This window comes from Bos grunniens, chromosome 28, assembly GCF_055505025.1.
Source record: "Bos grunniens cultivar Pamir isolate PY7600 chromosome 28, Bosgru_T2T1.0, whole genome shotgun sequence".
Lineage (NCBI taxonomy): Eukaryota > Metazoa > Chordata > Mammalia > Artiodactyla > Bovidae > Bos > Bos grunniens.
In genome coordinates this window covers 41,687,244-41,705,188 of record NC_141192.1, presented here as the reverse complement: position 1 = coordinate 41,705,188, position 17,945 = coordinate 41,687,244, and the positions used below count along the sequence as shown (strand labels likewise).

Below are 17,945 nucleotides of genomic sequence, written 5' to 3'. Positions count from 1 at the left end.
AATTAGACCTGGGTATTTTGGGTGAGAACCAGGAGTCCTAGATCCTAGTCCATCAAGGGATACAGGGTAAAAGCAAAGTTGCCCTGACTCTTGCCCTGTTTGAAAGCATGAATGTTTCAAGGAGGCAAAAACTGTAGAAACAGGTACAAATTTTATTATTAGAGACATAGCACATCGTGTGGGAGAGCACACAGAGAAGCAGTTTATTTAAGACAGAAGCAAGGCAGAAATACACACCCGGAGAGAAAGGGTGTGGGCATCCCTAATGAGGAGAAGTGCAGTAAAGAAGCAGTTAAATCATTTATATAGGGCAGTTCTTCCTAGTCTTTGTTTACCTTTGGCCAATCATCTTGCTTCTTTTCTCACATCCGATCTGCCCTAGGAACCTAGCCAATATGCATTTACATCTTTTTGCCAAAATGGATTCCAGTGCAGAGGCCTGTGGGAGCTTTGACAGCATCAGTTATGGAGTGGCACCCCCTCCTTTTTGACCTCTGAGGACCATGCTTGTGCAAGTGCAGTCAGGAAGATTTCCTTGACCTCAGAAGTGATAGATGTGGTTGTCTTATCTCTTTGCTCCAGCAGAGCTCAGCTCCTGCCATAAACTTGGTCCTTGGAGTTTCTAGGGAAAGCAAAGCTTCCATTTACTCTGCTGGACAAACTCCAGCTACTCACCCCGAGGGCCCGTCTGTTGCAGCAAAACCAGAAATAAGTGAACAGCCTTTGGCACATACCAGGCAAACAGTTCTGAAAGAGTTAAGCAATCTTGGTTATTCCTTAGCTGTTACACTAATAAACACTTGTAGCTAGCCTTGTCCTTCACAAAGGGAAACAAAGCTGACTTCATATGAGTTGTAACCTGTACTTGGCCTTTCTTCTCCTCTTACACTCTCTTGTAGCTTTCTGCGTTTCACAAAGGTCATGGGCCGATAACTTCAGGGACATCAGACCAGGTTGCTGAGTTGCCTGATGCTAGCTGTGGCCATTTTGAAACTTTGCAAAAGAAAAAAAGTGTAGGACCTTCATGAAGATAGAAAACCTCTTCTTATTCCTGACAGAAGCGGGGCACAGTTCTTGAGTCACTAGCCTACTGTGTTTCCCTTTTGCCTGCCAAGAAGAGTAAAGCTACTCTTTTTTTCTATTTCCTTCAAACTCTGTCTCCGTATTTCTATTCGGCATTGGTAGACAGAGAAGCAAGATTTTAGCAACGTGTCTACCTCCTACCTCAAGATGACTTCATTTTATAATTGAACTGAACAGAACACCCAGGCAGGCATCCACTGGCCTAGGGTAAATCCTGGGTATTGTTTTCTAAAAATTGTAATGTTACTACTGTTTCTCAAATTAACAACTGGCCTCCAGCTGCCTTCTTCTCATCTCCTGCCTGCCCCCTTCATTCTTCTGAGTGCAGCAGCTCAGGAAAAAACACGTCTTTCCTTCTCAAGAACTGAAGAGGAAAGTATTGATTTGGGGTCTGCTATTAATTTCATCCACATTTCAAAGTGTTTAGAGAATATTCCTCAGAGCTTTGAGAAGCAGCATGGCTCTGGAGCACTCTGCTTGTGTTTTAACTTCTACTTTGCCAGCTACCAGCTTTGTGAGGCTGGGCAAATTACTTAGTTTTCCTCATCTGTGAAAAGAGGCTGGAATAGGGCTGTTATAAGAATCAAATGAATTAATGTTTGTAAAATGTAGATAACAATGCCTGGCATAAATAACAAATAGGCACCTTATAAGGGCCTATTAAATGGATATGGCATATGATCATACATTGCCAATAGTTTTCTCCCCAACTTCTCACTGTTTGTATATTTCAGTGGACTTCACAGAGGTTCAGTTAACTTGCTTTTATTTCATTCTCTTTCTGGATTTGTTTGTTCATAAATGTTTGTGTAAGCATTCATTTAGAATTGTATCTAGTGTAGATATCTGGCTAACCAACCTATAACTTTTTACCTTTTTATTTTTAAATCTATTTTTAATTGAAGTATAATTGGTTTTACTATATTGTGTTCAACCTATAACTCTTAGATTCTCCTTTTTTTCTTCTTGGAACCAGAACACTTGCCAATCTTGGTCCATGGTAGGTGGGTGCATATGTGTTCAGTCGTTCAGTCATGTCCAGCTCTTTGTGATACCTTGGACTGCAGCATGCCAGGCTCCCCTGTCCTTCACTATCGCTTGAGGTTTGCTCAGATTCATGTCCATTGAGTTGGTGTCACTATCTAACTATCTCATCCTCTGCCACCCACTTCTCCTTTTGCCTTCAATCTTTCCCAGCATCAGGCTCTTTTCCAATGAGTCAGCTCTTTGCATTAGGTGGCCAAAGTATTGGAGCTTCAACTTCAGCATCAGTTCTCCCAACAAGTATTCAGAGTTGATTTGCTTTAGAATTGAATTCCTTTAGTGTGGATAATCGGAGAAGGCCCTGGCACCCCACTCCAGTACTCTTGCCTGGCAACTCCCATGGACAGAGGAGCCTGGTAGGCTGCAGTCCATGGGGTCGCTAGGAGTCAGACATGACTGAGCAACTTGACTTTCAATTTTCACTTTCATGCATTGGAGAAGGAAATGGCAACCCACTTCAGTGTTCTTGCCTGGAGAATTCCAGGGACGGGGGAGCCTGGTGGGCTGCCATCTATGGGGTTGCACAGAGTCAAACACGACTGAGGTGACTTAGCAGTAGCAGCAGCAGTGTGGATAATAGTTTATCTGACCTCATTTGAGGATATGAACTCATTTGAAGTGGCTGGGTGTTCTCTATCATTTTGCCTCTCTTGAGCTTCAGTTCCTCCTAAATAATGCTACCACCATTCTTTCCAGTCTGAAGATCATTTTTAGTAGAAATGAGGTTGAAACTTGGAGCTGTGTGATTCTGTCCTGTCTTCTCTCTTATCTGTTTCCCTTGTGCCGTAACTAGTGGGCTTGTCCCTGGTAGCATGACTTTCTTATCCTGGTTTGTTTGTTGGCTGGTTGGTTGGTTGATCTGAAGCACACTTTCCCCCCGCCCCTGCTTTTAGCATATTTACAGAAGGAATAACTCCTTCTAGCCTTCTAGTCTTCTGACATTTTTCTTATTGCTTCATGACCCCTTTGTACTTTTCCTGTTATTTCCCGTCTGTTTATTTTTGCCCTTTGAAAATTTCTGCCTCTTGGAAAGCCTCCCTTCAATCTCTGAAGTTCTTGTAGATGCTGCATTGGGGTTATTATGCTAATTAAGTGATTGGGCACTTGTGAAAAGCACATATTGCTAGATTTCCTGCCATAGGTATTCTAGTTGGTGAGGACTAGGGAAAGCCCCCTGTCCCCCGAACATTTCCTGCATTTTCACAGGGCTTCTGGGTGACTAGATGCAAGTAATCCACGGACCACACTCAACTCAACTCTAGCTGCTTTGGAGTAAAAGTGCTTGTTCTCTTTCCTCCTTCAAGCCTTGAGTGGAGGTGACTCATGAGCGATTCTCTGGGGGGCTGACCGCAGGATCAGGTACCTGCTTCTGGCTTGACAACTTTATTCTGTCCCTTCCATTCCCATTCAAGAAAGATAACAGAATGAGAGAGAGTAACATGGACTTGAATATATTCCAACTATAACAAATTAAATAACTCACAGCTTTAGAGCCTCACTCTCCCTCCCATCTCTGAGCCTCCTTTTGGGGCAGTTTCTAACTTCAGCTTCACCTGGGCACCCCTTCACTTTTGTGTAACTGATACTTTTTGGGTGGCTGTCAGGTGACTCCCGATGTTCCCTGGGGAGGACTTTTCCTTGAGAGCCTCTGCTTGAAGCTAAACTGACTCTGGCATATTTTCAGCTTGGAAACTTTTGTATAAAGGACTTTATAAATCCTTCAGGGTAGCTACATGTGGACATTATTGCTGGGTGCTGTTTTTCTTAGAGCTGTTGTTCAGTCACTAAGTTGTGTCTGACTCTGCAACCCCGTGGACTGTCTCATGCCAGTCATACCTGTCCTTCATTACCTCCCAGAGTTCGCTCAAATTCATGTCTGTTGAGTTGGTGATGCTATCTAACCCAGGTCACCCTATGTTGCCCTCTTTTTCTTTTGCCTTCAATCTTTCCCAGCTTCAGAGTCTTTTCCAATGAGTCATCCCTTCAAGTATTGGTTGAAGATCAGCAGCCATCGTGAACGACACAGTAACTACCTGGACCAGGAAGTCTGTGACCAATCAACTATTTCAGAAGAAACAAACAATCATCAGTGTCCTTCACCCCGGGAAGGCAACAGGACCTAAGACAGAAATTTGGGACCTCCAAGTATTGGAGCTTCAGCATCAGTCCTTCCAATGAATAGCCAGGACTGATTTCCTTTAGGATTGACTGGTTTGATCTCCTTGCAGTCCAAGGGACTCCCAAGAGTCTTCTCCAACACTACAGTTCAAAAGCATCAATTCTTCAGCACTCAGCCTTCATTATGGTCCAACTTAGTGATGTTAGCAATCTCCTTGTTCTGGAAAATTTTACATGTAATCAGTGAGTATCACTGAGCATTTCTGCTTTGGGAATTGCATCTGAGTGTTAACAAATGTCATACAGGCCTTATGTACTCCTTGAGATCCAGTCTCAGCTCTAAGAGATCTGTTTGTACCCCAGACTCTCATTCCAGCGTCAGGGTCTGTTACCTGCAGGACAGGGTTGAGGTTGAGTGGAGGTCAGGCTTCCCAGTCCTGGCTCCAGCATTAAGTAGCGGTGTAACTTTGGACAAATTTCTTCTCTTCCATAAGCCTCGTGATCTTATTTTTGAAATGGGGTGATAATAATCCTGACCTTTTTAGGTTTTGGTGAGGATAAAATGATATAAACATGCAGAGGTTAGAATGTGCTTGGCTCTTGGCTCAGTGTATGTTGAAGGAGTAAGTGCGCATGCAATGATGTCAAGTTCATCAAGCTTTTTTTTTTTTTTTTTTGTAAAAGGTCTAAGTTTATTAATCCTCTCATGAAAAATCTGCACAGTCACCACAGATACAGTCACTGCAGAATCTTTGCTTCTTCTTTTTGCCAGCATCGACAATGACCTTTGCACTCCCCCTGACTTTCTTCATTCTGTTCTTCCATCCCTTTCACTATTTCCTTGAGATGTTTTTCTTTTCATACAGTTCATGTCTTGCAAGCCTGTGTTTGGGCTCATTCTTTTTTGTGTGATCATAAAGGAATCGTAAATCACGCCAAAGCCAGTTGCCTTGCCCCCACCAAACTGGGTTCTGAATCTAAATACAAAGATACATCTGGTGTTATCTTGTACATTTTGGCTAGTCTTTCCCAAATTTCTGTCTTAGGTCCTGTTGCCTTCCCGGGGTGAAGGGCACTGATGATTATTTGTTTCTTCTGAAATAGTTGATTGGTCACAGACTTCCTGGTCCAGGTAGTTACTGTGTCGTTCACGATGGCTGCTGATCTTCAAGCAACCAGGGTTGGGAGGGGAAGTCAAGCTGGTTTTTGGTGTTATTTTCATGTCTTGCATTCTGAGTTGCTTTTGAGATCACATCTGTTGGGTGTACCATAATGCTTGATGATATGGAGCGGAAGGTGGTAGTGGGGATGCAGTATCGTGGGAAGTAACCAGACTGTTGCGATTACAGTGTTTGATTCATAAGCTACTGGGATAAAACTGGGCTATCAATCTTAGAAAATAGCATTAGGAAAACTTTTCATTTCTATAACACTTTACAGCTTAAATGTGTTTTCTCGTCCTTTTTCATTTAAAGGTTTCCCAGGTGGCACTAGTGGTAAAGAACCCAGCTGCCATGCAGAAGGTATAAGAGGCCTGGGTTTGATCCCTGGGTGGGGAAGATCCCCTGGAGTAGGAAATGGAAACCCACTCCAGTATTCTTGCCTGGAGAATCCCATGGATAGCGGAGCCTGGTGGGCTCTCATTTAAACAGAAACCTAAGTGCACGGGAAAATGGTTTTTCTTTATGTTCCATCATCAGGTTGGCTCTGACCCAGGTATGCAATTTCAGACCTGGGACACTGTCAGAACCACTCTTTGTGGCTTATTTGAGCCCGTGGGTGCATAAAGCACCCAGTGCTATGCTGAGCACAGAAGGATGTTATGAAAAAAATAGCTTTTACACTTTTGTGGCCATGTGTATGTGGTTCTGCTTAAGGAAATATTTAAATAAACTTACAGCCAATATAAGGAATATCAATAACCTCAGATATGCAGATGACACCACTCTTATGGCAGAAAGTGAAGAACTAAAGAGCCTCTTGATGAAAGAGAAAAGAGGAGAGTGAAAAAGTTGGCTTAAAGCTCAACATTCAGAAAACTAAGATCATGGCATCCGGTCCCATCACTTCTTGGCAAATAGATGGGGAAACAGTGGCTGACTATTTTTCTGGGCTCCAAAATCACTGCAGATGGTGATTACAGCCATGAAATTAAAAGACGCTTACTCCTTGGCAGGAAAGTTATGACCAACCTAGACAGCATATTAAAAAGCAGAGACATTACTTTGCCAACAAAGGTCTGTCTAGTCAAGGCTATGGTTTTCCCAGTAGTCATGTATGGATGTAAGAGTTGGACTATAAAGAAAGCTGAGTGCACAAGAATTGATGCTTTTGAACTGTGGTGTTGGAGAAGACTCTTTAGAGTCACTTGGACTGCAAGGAGATCCAACCAGTCCATCCTAAAGGAGATTAGTCCTGGGTGTTCACTGGAAGGACTGATGTTGAAGCTGAAACTCCAATATTTTGGCCACCTGATGTGAAGAGCTGACTCATTTGAAAAGACCCTGATGTTGGGAAAGATTGAAGGCAGGAGGAGAAGGGGACGACAGAGGTTGAGATGGTTAAATGGCATCACCGACTCAATGGATATGAGTTTGGGTGAACTGCAGGAGTTGGTGATGGACAGGGAGGCCTGGCATGCTGTGGTTCATGGGGTTGCAAAGAGTCAGACACGACTGAGCGACTGAACTGAACTGAGCAGCCAGTATAAGGCTTCCCCAGTGGCTCAGTGGTATAGAATCTGCCTGTAATGCAGGAGATGCTGGTTCGATCCCTGAGTTGAGAAGATCCCCTGGAGGAGGGCATGGCAACCCACTCCAGTATTCTTGCCTGGAAAATTCCATGCACAGAAGTAGCCTGGTGGGCTACCATCCATAGGATCTCAAAGAGTCGGACACTACTGAAGCGGCTGAGCACGCACGCATAGCCAATGTAATGACAAAGCCTGACAAAAATAACCTTGAAATTCACCTCCTACACGGAGTGAGGGTTTGTGTGGTGTTCCTGATGACCCTTTGTTTCTACCCCACCCCCATCCAGACTCGTCCCTGATTTCAATGCTGTCTGGCCCTTTCCCAGGATTAGTTGTATAATTGAAAATGTGCCCACAAACATAATCTGTGGATTGGTGGATTTAAACCAAAGCTTATTAGAGAGTTCCAATTGTAAGTGTATGCAAAGAACATCTCTTTTGAAATATGTTATTGATAATGAAAAGCAGAGACCCTCTATGCTCTGCACACAGCTTGTGTGGCCTTTGCATGGTTTCACACAAATCCTCTGTGTGTCCTGCTCTCGAGCTAGGCTCCTAACCACACAGTGTGACACTGTGTCGGTGTTTTGAAAAAACAGCACATCTGTTTTCCCTGGGGCTGAACACTGGGCTTTGGGACTCCTCTCCCTGACTGTGCCCCCAACCCTACCCTAGCACACTTCTCAGAGCTGCCTTGCTCTGGGGCCTCTCTGGTTGTGAGTGTGCATTCTGAGATAGGAATCTAGGCGTGAAGAAAGATTTCATGTGAAAACAGTTGCAGGTTGATATTTGACTCCAAGAAAATTGTTTGTTTTATAATTATATATATGTGTATATGTGTATGCGTGCATGCGTGCTCAGTCACTTTAGTCCTGTCTGACTCTTTGTGACCCTATGGACTTTATAGCCAGCCAGGCCTCTCTGTCCATGGGATTCTCCAGGCAAGAATACTGGAGTGGGTTGCCATGCCCTTCTCCAAGGGATCTTCCCTATATACGTCTATATAAACTTCATACACATTTCCTGTCAAAGTTTCCCTAGCTAACAGGTCTCTTGGGGTGGCTGAGCATTCCTAGAAGCACCTATGTGGCATCGCCTGCATCCTTATGGATGCTAACATGATGGGGAATGTTAGAGGCCCATGTGCACCATTGCTGTGCACCCTTCAGAGGCTTCCTGGTGGAGGGTTTACCCTGTCCTTGTCTTGTCTTCCAACCTGAAGGGTCCTTCTTTGTCCCATTGCCGCCCTGGGTGACATCTTTTCCCCGTAAGCTGGATTTCTCTTGTCCTGGTGTTACTGAACCAAACTTGGGTTTACTCACTGACACTCCATAAAGCCGATCTACTGACACTGGGTTGTGGTGGAGGAAAGTACAGTGTTTATTGTAAGGCGCCAATACAAGGAGGATGGGTGGCTTGTGCTCTAAAATCCTGAACTCCCCAAAGCATTTTTAAGGCCAGGTGAGAGAGGGGTGTTTCAGGGTATGTGATCAGCTCCTGTTCAATTATCTGATTGGTTGATGGTGGTCACTCATTTGGTGCCAGAAGGTCTGGGGGCTATGTGCTCATGATCATCAAGTAGCAATTTCTTCCATTTGGTGGTGGTTTTAGTATCTAAAAAAACACAGAAAATATGCACGAGATACTGTTATCTGGGTACTGCAAAGAGAAACTACAGCAGAGGATAAATGGTACGGGGCAGGAGGGGGTCTGTCCCTGGGAGGGCTCCATAGGGTCCTTCTTGGTTACACTGGTAATTGTGAGTGTGGCAGGTATATTATAGTCCTCTCCCTTCCCCTCCCATTATTTAGTTGAATTATTTTTCTTTCTCATAGCATATAGCAGTTATACGAGTCTCCTCCCTTTTGAAACCTTTTCTGGTCTTAATTAACTCTAATCCATCATGTTGGAGAGGATAGGGCAAAGGAAATAGTCCTGCATCAGGGAGCTGGGACCCTCCCACTAGCCAGCCGCCCATCCAAGACTCGGGGCCCTTTTGCCTGGACCTGTCACTCACCAGCTGTGAACCCACTTGCCTCTCCTACTGGTCCTACTTCCGGGCTCTACTTGTAAACAGGGAAACTGGGGGAGTCTTTTTCAGATCTTTTGGATGAAATCCAGAGATATATGTCTACCACCTTTCCCCTGATTTACTGTACTTGACTTGTTGTTGCTCAGTCACAGTCGTGTCTGACTCTTTGCAACCTCATGGACTGCAGCACGCCAGGCTTCCCACTCCTTCACCATCTTCTGGGGTTTGCTCAAACTCATGTCCATTGAGTAAGTGGTGTCACCAACCATCTCATCCTCTGTCGTCCCCTTCTCCTCCTGCCTTCAATCTTTCCCAGCATCAGGGTCTTTTCCAGTGAGTCAGTTCCTCGCATCAGGTGGCCAGAGTATTGGAGCTTCAGCTTCAGCATCAGTCCTTCCAATGAATATTCAGGACTGATTTCCTTTAGGATTGACTGGTTTGATCTCCCTAAAGTCCAAGGGACTCTCAAGAGTCTTCTCCAACACCACAGTTCAAAAGCATCAATTCTTCACTGCTCAGCTTTCTTTATGGTCCGACTCTCACATCCACACATGACTACTGGGAAAAACATAACTTTGACTATATGGACACTCCATTTAAAGTTATTATAAATGATTGGTTGTATTTTCTGTGTTGTATGTATCTTTGTAGCTTATTTATTTTATACGTAGTAGTTTATACCTCTTAATCCCTTACCCCTATGTTGCCTCTACCTCCTCCCTCTCCCTACTGGTAACCACTAGTGTGGACCCTCCACATCCAAATGGCATTGCAATTGTTGTAAATGGCATTATTTCATTCTTTTTTTTTTAATGGCTGAATAGGATTCTGTTGTATATATGTAGCACTTCTTCTTTATTCATTAGCCTGTTGATGGACACTTAGCTTGCTTTCACATCTTGGAAATTTGTAAACAATGCTATGAGCATTGGGGTGCTCTTTTTTTAATTAGTGCTTTTGTTTTTCTCAGATAGATACCCAACAGGGGAATTGCTGGGTCATATGGTAGTTCTGCGATTCATGGGGTTGCAAAGAGTCAGACATGACTGAGCGACTGAACTGAACTGAACTGAGCTGATGGTAGTTCTATTTTTAGTGTTTTGAGGAATCTCTAAACTGTTTTTCACAGTGACTGCAGCAATTTACATTGCCACCAACAGTGTTTGAGAGTTCCTTTTTCTACACATCTTCACCAACATTTGTTATTTGTGTTCATTTTGATGATAGCCATTCTAATAGGTGTAAGGTGATATCTCCTTGTGGTTTTAATTAGCATTTCTCTGATGATTAACAATGCTAAGCATCTTCCCATGTGTCTGTTGACCATCTGTATATCTTCTTTGGGAAAAAATATCTATTCAGACCTTATGCCCATTTTTTATATTTGGTTGATTATTTTTTTTGATGTTGAGTTACATGAGCTATTATATATTTTGGATATTAACTTCTTACCAGTCATATCATTTGCAAATATCTTCTCCCATTCAGTAGTTGTCTTTTCATATCATTGATGGTTTCCTTTGCTGTGCAGAAGCTTTTAAGTTTAATTAGGTCCCTTTTGTTTATTTTTGGTTTTATTTCCTTTGCTTTAGGGGACAGATCCCCCAAAATATTGCTACGATTTATGTCAAAGAGTGTTCTGCCTATGTTTTCTTCTAGGAGTTTTATGGTTTTGGTCTTACATGTAGGTCTTTAATCCATTTTGAGTTTATTTTTGTATATGGTGTTAGAGAGTGTTCTCATTTCATTCTTTAACATAAAATCTGTTAATTTCAAATTCTTTTTCATAACCCTGCATTTGTACTCTCCTCCCATCACAATGACTGTTTTTAATATCATGTTTTACATCAAATTGTGTTTTGTATCCCTTAACTGCTTATTGTGGATACGGATGATTTTACTACTTTTGCCCTTTAACCTTCCTACTAGCTTTGTGTATGGATAGTTTTGTACCTTTACTCTATATTTGCCTTTACTGATGAGCCTTCTCTTTTGTAATGTTCATGTTTCTGGTTTTAGCTTTTTCTTTTTAACTTTAAAGAGGTTCCTTTAGCATTTTTTGTAAAGCTGGTTTGGTGGTGCTGAACTCTTTTAGCTTTTGTTCGTCTGTAAAGATTTTGATTTCTCCATCAACTCTGAATTGGAACCTTGTGGGCAGAGTATTCTTGGTTATAGATTTCCCCCTTTTATTACTTTAAATATATCGTGCCATTCCCTTTTTGTCTGTAGAGATTCTGCTGAAAAATAAGCTAATAGCTTTATGGGAGTTTCCTTGTATATTATTTGTTGCTTTTCCATTGCAGCTTTTAAATATTCTCTCTTTAATTTTTGCCATTTAAATTACAGTGTGTTTCGGTATGTTTTTTCTTTGACCTCATCCTGAATAGAAGACTCTGTGCTTTGTGGACCTGGGTGACTTTTTCCTTTCCCATGTTAGGGAGTATTTCAGCTATAATGTCTTCAGATATTTTCTCAGGTCCTCTCTCTCTTTCCTCCTTCTGAGACTTCTATAATGTGAATGTTGGTATGCTTGATGTTGTCCCAGAGGTCTCTTAAACTGTCCTTATTTCCTTTCTTTCTTTTTTCTGTTCAGCTTCAGTAATTTCCACTACTCTTGCCTTCCAGACCACGGATCCATTTTTCTGTATCTTTTAGTATACTGTTGATTCTTTCTAGTTTACTTTTCATTTCTGTTATTGTATTCTTCACCTCTATTTGGTTGTTCTTTGTATTTTCTGACTCTTTTAAAAACTTCTAACTTCTTGTTCTGTGCATCCATTCTTCTCCCAAGTTCTTTGATCATCTGTATGATTATTCTTGGAAAAAGCATGGCAACCCACTCCAGTACTGTTGCCTGGAAGGTATGGACAGAGGAGCCTGGAAGGCCTCAGTCCATAGGGTTGCACAGAGTTGCACACGAGTGAAGTGACCTGGCATGCACTCAGGATCATTACCTTGAACCCTTTACTCGGGAGACTGCCTATCTCCACTTCACTTCATTCTTCTTCTGGGCTTCTCTCCTTTATGGAACATGTTCCTCTTTCACCTTTTCCCCTAACTTGCTGTTTTTATTTTTATGTATTTGGTGGTTGTGTTTCCCAACCTTGGAGAAGTGGCCTGCTGTAGGAGATGCTCTGTGTCCCAGCAGCGCACTGCCCTCTTGTTACCCAAGCAGTATGCTCTAGGGGTTCCTTCTATGAGGGCAGCTTGGGTCCATCTGTTGTCGGGGGCTGACTATGTGGGTAGTCTGGTAGGCTTGATTGGCTCCCAGTTTGATTGGTTGCCAGGATTTGCCTTGTATGAAGGTTTCAAGCCACTTGTTGGCAGGGGCCAGGTCATGGGGTGACTGACTGCCAAACCCAGGAGGGCCCCAGGGCCACTGCTGGCTCACTGATGGGTGGAGTCATGGTCTAGGAGACTCTGGGGCAATTCCACTTCGTTGGTGGGTGAAGCCAGGACCTGGGGTTATTGCTGGGTCTACTGGTGGGCAGAGCTTGTCTTGAGTCTGGTTGTAGAGCCCAGGACTCACTGAAGTGGTGTTGGATTGTTGGTGTGTGGGGGTCAGTTACTAGACATAGTTCGGTACAGGATCTGGGGTGTCCTGGTAGTGGGTGGGGCCAGAGCCCAGTCTGTCCCAGTGGGCAGGTTGGTTCCACAGGCCCTGAGACTGGTTTTCTTGTGTCTGGTGTCTGTCCCCTGGTGGGTTAGACTGGTCTGGAGACTAGAGCAGGCTCCTTGGAGGGCTAGGCTGGGCCCCAGGGACTGGTGCCTGCCCACTGGTAGGTGGATCTGGGTCCTGGCCCTGCCACCAGTGTCTGTGTCCCCAGGGTGAGCTGCAGTTGCCTCCTGCCTCTTTAGGAGACTCTCTGAGGATCAGCAGGTAGGTCTAACCCAGGCTCCCGTGAAATCACTGCTTCTGCCTCAGGACCCAGAACATGTGAGATTTTGTGTGAACCCTTTAAAAGCGGAGTCTCTATTTCCCCAGGCCTCTGAGACTCCTGAAAGTATGCCCTGCTGGTCTTTCAAAGCCAAATGCTCTTGGGGCTCATCTTCCCAGGCAGGACCCTCGGACTAGGGAGCCTGATGTGGGGCTCAGACCCCTCACTCCTTTAGAAGAACCTCTGCAGTTGTGATCACAACCTTCTCCAGCTTGTGTGTTACCCACTCAGGATGGGAGGAGGGACTTGACTATGTCACAAGTCCATCCCTCCTTAGCTGTCTTGTGGTATTTCCTCCTTTATGTCTTTTAGCTGTGGGAGGTATTTTTCATTGCTGACTGTCCCATAAACACAGTTGTGATTTGGTGTGCCCATGAGAGGAGGTGAACTCAGGGTCCTTCTACTCTGCTATCTTGACTGATCTCTCTCTACTGTCTTTTTCTTTTTATTAGTTCTTGCTTAAATAAAGTTAGTTGGACACGATTCACTTTTTTAATAAAGCATTTATTTATTTGGCTGCATCGAGTCTTAGCTGTGGCACGTGGGATCTTTTGTTGCGATGCAGGCTCTCTAGTTGTGACTCGTGGGCTTAATTGTTCCCCGGCATGTGGGATCTTAGTTCCCTGACCAGGGATGGAACCCATGTCCCCTGCATTGTAAGGTGGATTCTTAACCACTGGACCACCGGGGAAGTCCAGACCCAACTTACTTTGAATACACTATGTAGGTGTCCTCCATTTGTAAGTGTTCATATAACATCCCTGTGATTAACCTTTGGCAGCTCATCTGGTGTCTGTGTCCTGTGTGTTGATTTGCAGTTGCTAGGCTTCAGTTTGGGAGAAGGCAATGGCACCTCACTCCAGTACTCTTGCCTGGAAAATCCCATGGACGGAGGAGTCTGGTAGGCTGCAGTCCATGGGGTCGCTAAGAGTCGGACACGACTGAGCGACTTCACTTTCACTTTTCACTTTCATGCATTGGAGAAGGAAATGGCAACCCACTCCAGTGTTCTTGCCTGGAGAATCCCAGGGATGGGGGAGCCTGGTGGGCTGCCATCTCTGGGGTCGCACAGAGTCGGACACGACTGAAGCGACTTAGCAGCAGCTTAGCAGCAGCAGGCTGCAATTTGCAGGAAGGATCTATTTCCCTTTTTAGAACCTGAGAGGGTGCTTTTGTGTTTCCAGTCTGTTGGAGTGTCTCCTGTTCTTCCAGATTTCTTAAAGAACACCTCAGCAATTGTCTGATCTCATTTTCACGTTCCTTCAGTTAATAAGTGAATTAAAGCCAATTTATTGCCCAGGATTGCCTCATTTGTTTCAAAATAGCCTGTGTACAGAGGAAGCTCTATTCCCTTAGTGAGAGTTAACTCAAGTTTTAAAACCCATTCTAGAGGAAAACAGACTCATCTAGTTTGTTTTTGCTATTAAACATGTTTTTTAAAAAGGAATCAGCCTTTGGATATTGATGGAAGTTGAGAAAAATAACCCAAAGACTGAAAAGGTAAATGAAGAGAGAGAGGGACAAAACCCTTGATTCTGAGTGTTCCGAAAAAGTGTGAAATGTCATTCTTTCCCTTAATAGCTCCCTTAAGGAACATGAGAAAGTTTTCAAAGCAGTGTCTGGAGAGGCATGCACATGGCAAGGATTTCTGCACCTCTAGGGGAAAATATGGATCAATTAAAATCTTCAGGAGTTTTTTACATTTGTCAGAAATTGCTTACAGACGTCTGGTATCTTTCTGATAATTTGGGAATTTCCATGGACTTCTGTGCTTTTATAGTCACCCATTTATTTTCTCTCTGCTGTCTTCTACCCTATTAAGAAGATAAGAAGAGAAAAAAAAAAAAAAAAAACCAACAGCACAAAACTGAGTCTGAAGCAGCAGCGGACTGTTGGAAACACTAAATAACATAAATAACACTGTTCAGGAAAATTGTAAGATGCCATTAGAATACAATGATGTCTTCCGGTGCCCAAGAACTTGAGGAAAGAAGCTAATTTTTTGAGCCGGTGTCACCACTAATCACAAACTCTGATGGGCTTTTGAAAATACATGTCAGCGATTTTATCGTATCTTCAGAACAGTCCTTCAGGGTATGGGGATTCTGCCCTTTATTTATTTTTTTTCGGCTGTGCTGGGTCTCTTTCGCTTTCGTGTGTGGACCACAACTAGAATGTTTTGTGGTCCACAGGCTTCTCACTGCAGTGGCTTCTCTTGTTGAGGAGCACGGCCTGTAGTGTGCGTGGACTTAGTAATTGGGTCTCATGGGTTTAGTTGCCCTGCAGCGTGTGGGATCTTCCCAGATCAGGGATCAAACCCATGTCCCCTGCCTTGGTAGGTGGATTCTTAAGCACAGGGCCACCAGGGAAGTCCCTACGCCTATTTTATACACAAACAAACTGAGGCATAGGTGGGCTGAGTCACTTTCTCACGTCACCCAGATGGGAGCAGACAGAATCCAGCTCTTGTTTGTGCAGCCAGATCCTCTCTCTGAGTCTTGAACTGGGAACCTCATACCTGACAGATGAGGTTAGTCATCCTCGGAGGAAATGCAGGGCTTGTCTGTAGACATCGTGGCTCCAAGGTGACATGGCTGCAATGCCCGGAAGGCAGGACTGGAATGCGCTCATAAATACAAAACTGACATCTTGCACACCGCGTGGGTCTAATGTGGAGAAAGATGCTGACACAGAGATGCTCCCTGCTGGGGAGTAGGGAACACTGACTAGGAGGACAGAGGACGAATGCACTGTTTTCACCCTTCTGGGCCGGGGAGAGGGTGGGGATTGGTGGGAACCCTCCTGTCTGCAAGGCAGACAGGCAGCTCCGCATTGTGGTCCATGTGCAGCCAGATGTGGCTCAGAGCAAAGCTCTCCAGGGCCTCTCCCTTGCGAGGAGATTGTTAACAGTCCCCAGGTGAGAAAACCAAGTTCAAAGAAGGTTTACTTTGACAAGCCAAGGAGCTCTGAGGGGCAGAGGTAGGTTCAGACTCTCTCTCTCTCTCTTTTTTTTTAAAGTACTTATTTTATTTATTTTTGGCTGCACTTGGTCTTTGTACACGTGGGCTTTCTATAGTTTCTGGGAGCGGGGGTGACTCTGTAGTTGCGGTGCTCGAGCTTCTCATCACAGTGGCTTCTTCTGTCGCAGAGCACGGGCTCCAGAGTGCACGGGCTGCAGAAGTTGTGGCAGGCAATCTCGGTAGTTGCAGCTCCCTGGCTCTAGAGCACTGAGCACTGACTCAGTAGTTGTGGCCTGTGGGCTTAGTTGCTCTACGGCATGTGGAATCTTCTAGAACCAGGGATTGAACCCATGTCCCCTGCATTGCCAGGCAGATTCTTATCCACTGTACCACCAGGGAAGTCCCAGACTCTCTTGAGAATGTCATTCTTCCTCTTGCAAGTCTTGTCATTCCTGGGATGCTGAGCCTTGTGGATGATTGATTGTGGGGCCTGGTCCCATGGGTGGCTTGAACTCCTGTGTGTGCCTGCTGGGCCATAGCATCCCTTGATGCACACGCATCTCTCTGGGAAGCCTGGACTGCAGGAATGATTTCCTGGGTTACCTGGCTCTGTGCTGGCCTGGGCTGGCTGTGATATCTGGGGGTGTCATCACCATGCTCTGAACGCCAGCCTCCAGGGGAGCAGCCAGCATCTCCGGCTCTTTGCCCCCCTTGGCAGATGGTCCTGATCTGAGAGTTTTCTGTGATACCCTCCCTGATAGTAGTGACTGGTGGAGACAATAGAATCTCATCTTTATGGAAAAAACTGCAAAATACCTCATTTTGAGAACAAAAGCTTTCAAAAGGAGTTGCATGAAGATGTTAAGTTGCTTTCCATGGTATGGAAACATTGATATAACCAAAGCACACTTAAGATGTTTAAGCATCAAAGCATCCGTGGAGACTTATTCTTAAGAGTAAAATGTATTGTTTTGTTTGAATTGATTCCAGAGTGAAGAGGCACTCCAAAGGCAAGAAGACACAAGGATTCTGTATAATGAGTTTGTGCTATGTGAATGTAAATGGGTACTTGAAAACAGTTTGCTCTCTTAAACATCCTAAGTATTCCCCACTGCTGTCTTCCAGAAAGTAGGACTGTTTAAACAAGCCCCTTCTTTGTAGGTGGTGCAGAGGTTAACTCCAGTCCAGCCCCTGCCTGGTTTTCATCCACTCCAAATGCTAATGGCGTTTGAATCAATCAGAAAGATTTGAGCTTCCTGGATGGAGAGATGGCCTCTTAGAACTTGGATGCTATATATAGTATCTCAATATGAAGTGAGACTAGAAAAGTTTTATGAAAGAGGAATTCTCAAGTGCAGAAGAAAGACAATCATATTCTGTTATAAAATATTTCTTTACATCTAAGACCCGGTTAAGTGACAAGTCACCCTCAGCACTCTCCCCCATGCTCACAGTGGCTTAGAGCATCTTTATAACATAGGAATCATTTAATTTCTTCACACCAGGGCATCAAGTATTTCCACATTCCAATATAGGAGTGTGGAAAAAAACTAGCAAATTTCCTCTTGTTTTCTAGTGGGACAATAGAGCAGACATTTGCTGCTTGTATCATATTTAAGGACAGACATTTAAAATGGCACAAACCTTTGATATGGGCTTAAACTCTGAGTATTATAAAAATTTAGTGCAAAGTAGAGACTTCCTTGAAAGACAGGCTACTACTTATGTGTGAAGTGCTGACAACTTAAGAGCATTTTTTAATAAACACATCTCAAATTTGGCATGCAAAGCGGGGCATTTAGAAAGCCATGAAAATAAGCCAGTGCATAAAATACAGCATGAAAAAGGTAACTGTGAACTTTACAGATGGACAAGTCTGAGCAAAGCTCTCTTTTGTTAGGGTGGATGTGAGAGCTTACGGTTCTTTGCTGCAAAAATAAGAGCAGAAACTTGTTTTGAAGTAACAGCTACAGAGAGGGCTCCTTCTGGTTCATCCATATTTTATTAGGGTAGCAGTT

At 44.0% G+C, this 17,945-nt stretch overlaps 1 protein-coding gene and 1 pseudogene across 12 annotated transcripts in view; one reads left to right on the top strand and one right to left on the bottom strand.

Moving 5' to 3' along the window:
• DISC1 (DISC1 scaffold protein) overlaps positions 1-17,945 on the top strand; it is a 423,187-nt gene that overhangs the window by 48,691 nt on the left and 356,551 nt on the right. The window lies entirely within an intron of this gene.
• LOC147343198 (small ribosomal subunit protein eS24 pseudogene) lies at positions 4,996-16,619 on the bottom strand (annotated as a pseudogene).